Here is a 4,662-nt window from a genome sequence, read left to right as displayed (position 1 = left end):
TCCGGGGCGACGGCAAGACCGAGCGGCGATGCCGATGTCTCTACCCCCCTCCCCTCGGCCCCCCCCCCCCCCCCCGGATTTGCAAAGTTGTGAAAATGCAAAAGGTTCCTTCTGTTTCCATCTGTAAAGCAGCGGGTTTGCATCGGTTTGTAAAGTTTCCTGGTCTGGGCGACTCGAGGAGCTAGCAAACTGTCGGTTTGATGTGGTGATCGGTGCTTTTTCTTCTCCTTTGCCAACTTTGTAATCAATGCAGCAATGCAAGGAAACAGAGACAAGAAAGTTAGAGAGAAAGTTTCCTGATTTCCTCCCCCTCCCCTCTCGTGGGGATGACAAGTGATGAGAATTATTGGCAATACTACATTGCATTAAAAAAAGGGGGTTAGCACATTAGAGTTTCCAATGCTCGTGCTTTATAGCAACTTATTGTCAGAATATGGACTTATTGCCAAACGCCTGAAGCATCTTCATAATAAAAGACAGTAACCTTGATGAAGCAATTATTAACAATGTATTACAGAAAGCTGGAGAGAATTATGATTGAGTAACCGTAGGTTAGCGGTTGATTTTAACACTTTAGGAGTTGGTGAATTAGTGTTATGTGTGTGGGACTGAACGTTGGTGTGCGTGGTAAGGAGAGTGCCTTTGTTTTTCCGGGTTTTGGAGCAGCTCTGGTGACACTTAAAAATATGTAGACGCAGAGAGACTTCGGGATGTGAAGGAAAAGGCTGCAGCTGGTACCACAGAAAAGGGAGCGAATAGCTATGGTTAAAAAGAGTGGGTGTGAACTCTAGTTTATTTATAGGAACGCATCCCTGGGGGGAAAAGGGGTTTACACAGTTTTAGGTTCAATTGAACTCATAATCTAAATGATACAGTCTAATATTTTAGCGGTTGAAATATTAATTTAACACCCGGTGTGAAGTTAACCATGCTTTCTGCACAGGCGCCTGCCCTTATTTCCTAGTGCGTTAAGAAGAGTAGCTTTAAGCCCAGGGAGAATGAGCTTTCTAGGAGCTTTTGTTTCCTTTCAAAACATGTTGTTTCTATGTGTATTTGATAATTACATTAGACTTGGACTGAAACTGAACTGGGAGATAAAATAATAATAAATTCTCCTAAATGCCCCCCTCCTGGTATTGCCTAGTTCCAGAGCCCTGAAAGTATTTTTGGACCCAAGTCTTAGCTTTCATTTTCTCATTTGTTTGAAGTAAACATTGTAGGACAATATTTCTGTGATGTTTTGCATTTGAAATCTCTTATTCTGAGGGGAAATAAATAGAGGCAGTGGTTCCTGAAAGTTTCCCTGCCTATCAGGTATCTCACATGTAGATAATAAACTCCGTGAGACATGACGCTATTTCCAAAATATTTGCTTTATGGCATTTTGCAACCCTAAATTCGTGTGCATAAGTATCATGGGGGAGTACTAGAAAAGAAATTTAAATGAGTGGCACCTCGAAAGATATAGGGTCATTGTGTCTAATTCAGAGCAATAGAAAAAAAAAGTACATGTTTTTCCAGTACAGTTTCTTTACAAGAGTGTGTTTCAAGTGGAAGTGTAGAAATGGAGCATGCTTATGTTTATATTGAAGAGATTAGATAAACTAGCCTGTTTAGGGTTCTGGCAGATGGCGAATGCTCAAGCCAATTTGCAGTGCTCCATTATAATATTTAAATTCACGCACAATGATAGGACAAGGGTGGAGGGGGTTAGCATTTTGATAATTTGATAACTATTATCTTTCCTAAGAAGAATCTCGTCTTGTTTTTGTGGTCCAAAAAACAAATTCAAATAAATATGACAACCCATTTATCTTGCACCCGTTAGGGTTTACCACTTCATTGGGTATTATAATTTAAAGGCTTTTATTTCCTGGAGATTTGAGCTATAACATTTTTACTTTAGCCCCCTGCTATTTGTTTTGAAAGGAAGCAATAATTTGTGCAACCAGAACACCAACTGGGAAATGAAGAGTTGTATCACATAGTTACATTTTATTCATGCGTTTTGGGAAATGTGTCTCCTTATTGGATTTTTTTTTTTTTTTTGTATATCAGCTTGTTTTCCCAACAAAACTTTAACACTCTTTTATAGCTTAGTCAAACTACTGTATATCTACACATCTATGTTTACATTGTACAAGGCTGCAGCAGGAAGAAATCCACTTTTATATATAAAGTAAGAAACACTTTAAAAATTGCTAATATAAACATGCAGGGGTATCAAAAAGTGAGCTATCATTTGTGAGCATCTACCTGAAAATGTAATAGTTCAAGCATGCAAATTGTCCAATTTGACTCTCCAGGTTTATTTTTTTTTCATTTGCTTTGATATGCATATTTAATATTTAGCCTCAGGCTAGATCTCATTTGGTGAAAGTTGGTGCAGGGGTGATGATGAGCCACTTCAGAAGGACAGAGACAGCATGTTGTTTCCTCTGTTTTATGTATTGGCCCACTATTCTGATCCAGGGGTCTTCCCCTCATGGTTTTATTTGCACATGAAATACTAGGAGCAGTTCAGCTGATTGGCTATGAATAATGATAGCCAAAAAGAAGTGTAGTTTTATTTGTTGTGTGCCAGGGTTTCTCTTGTGGAGGTGACAGTTTGTGACAGCTGTTTGACACCCCCAAAATCCATACACCTCTGTTCTTACTAAGTAGTGTAGAGCTACACCCTGTGTGTGTGTTTTCTGTGAATGCGAGGGGTGGTGACAGTGACAGTGGCAGAGCGGAACTAGGAGCTAATGCAGCTCTCATTTTCATTCATTGGCTAGACCTGAAAATGTACCATACGGAAAAGTAACAAAAAGAACTGTGGGATTAGCCAGTATTTATCATAGGACTTTAAAAGGGACACTGAGATACTGTGTTTCCCCTTTCACAATCTACTGCTGTAGTATTTATATAACTGAACTGGAAACCAAAAGCAAAATCAACAAAGGAATGAACTCTTCAGAGGTATACCTGTGCTGTAAAACGGAGACAGCTGTAAGTGGTTGTGCTATATGTGTTTGGTAATAAATGTGTATATCGAATTTTATTTTAGTGCACTATTAACTGTTATGTAATACAGTAAGTGTAAGGGGTCCAGGGACTTGGTAGATCAAATAGTACAGCGCTGGCCACAAGAAGCTGAAACTTTTGTTATTACTCTGCTGTGTTTAGTAAATATAACAGCCCATAATTAGTGTTTGAATTTTTAACACGGTCATATTTTTTTATTGCTCTGAGGTATTAGCTGTAGATGGGAAGAAGGTAATTACAGCTATGCCCTGGCTGAACAAGATCAGTAAGGAAAGAAAAAAAAAAGAAAAAGAAAAAAGGAAAAAAAAAAAAAAAAAAGGAAAGAAACCCTTCCAGCTGCAGTTCAAGTTGAGTTTCCCAGCACAGACAATTTATTATTGTTTAATATAAACATGCTGGGCCCTATACTGCATTCTGCGTTCAGCTTAAAATATCTGTTGAGATTGCCAGTAAATCTCATTTTTCTTTTCTTTCCAGCTACTCAAATCTGAAAAAAGTAATGTTGTAAAATTTGGAAAATTTAAAACTTTTTCCAGCATACGATAATATTTTGTACTTTATTTACATTTGTTTTGTACCTGGCCTCTCCTGGTGCCATACAATTCTATCTTTAGCACAAACCTACTTTGGAGCCTTGAAATTTCCCCATAGAAATGGCTCTCCTTCCACTGGCTTTCATGGGAGCAGGATCAGGGCCCCAGTCTTCTTGATATTTGTTTATATGTTATAGTCAATTTGCAGCTGAGAGGTAATAATATACAGATCATCATTCATAAAATATAATTAAAAATGGATAGAAATGTACATATGTCTAATTTTTTTATAAAAGGACTGTTGACAGATCAGAAATCTGATGCCTTAGCTGTAGAAGAAAAATATTAGTCTGAATATTAAACCTTTCAGCTCTCAAATGAGGAGATACTTGTATTTTGTACTTATGGACATCCAGATATTTTGTATTTATTTAATACTTCTTATTGAAGAGTGGCCTGTGCAAGTTCCTGACATCTTGCGGACGAGCAAAAATAAAAATAGGTTAATATACATATAGGTTTCAGCTGTATAATTAAACCTTTTGCAAGACTTCCCTGAGAACTGAGGAAGTAGCTACTGGCCTGGTTCTGCATTCCCTAGGTACGCCAGCCCTGATGGATGCAAGTGGGAGTGTTGAGTATGCCAGAAATGCGGGATCAGACCCCAGAGGTGCTCTTCTTGTCTGTAGTGGGTCAGAAGGGAAACTAAGGAGCTAACTGGAGGGAGAAAAAAAAAAAAAAAAAAAAAAAAAAAAGCTAACTTTTTTCTTTTGTAACCAAATTTCTCAGTGTGTGGTTTAAGATTTAGGATGTTACTGTAGTCCCCATGTTTTCTGAAGGATCATCAGGAAGGTTCCAAGACTGTAGGAAATATAGTGTATTTTCTCTTTCTGATGGGCAGTGCTAGGCCAAGTAACCAGGTAGCTCACATTCAATTTTAATCTGGGTTCTCCCAATTTGAAATGATATTGTATTTCACTGTCTATTTGATGCTGGCGTTCTCTCTTTGGTTTGAGTTGTCTATCACTCTAGATGAAGTGTAGCCACACAGAATGACGTAGAAGGACAATTAAAAAACAACAAAAAGCCAATTTTTCAAGTC

The 4,662-nt window shown here is 38.0% G+C and overlaps 1 protein-coding gene across 6 annotated transcripts in view; it reads left to right on the top strand.

Annotated features, from left to right (window-relative positions):
- LOC118157350 (homeobox protein Meis2) overlaps positions 1-4,662 on the top strand; it is a 23,233-nt gene that overhangs the window by 6,035 nt on the left and 12,536 nt on the right. The window lies entirely within an intron of this gene.

The sequence above is a fragment of the Oxyura jamaicensis genome, assembly GCF_011077185.1.
Source record: "Oxyura jamaicensis isolate SHBP4307 breed ruddy duck chromosome 5 unlocalized genomic scaffold, BPBGC_Ojam_1.0 oxy5_random_OJ101368, whole genome shotgun sequence".
In the NCBI taxonomy this organism is placed as follows: domain Eukaryota; kingdom Metazoa; phylum Chordata; class Aves; order Anseriformes; family Anatidae; genus Oxyura; species Oxyura jamaicensis.
This window is presented reverse-complemented; position numbering and strand designations above follow the sequence as displayed.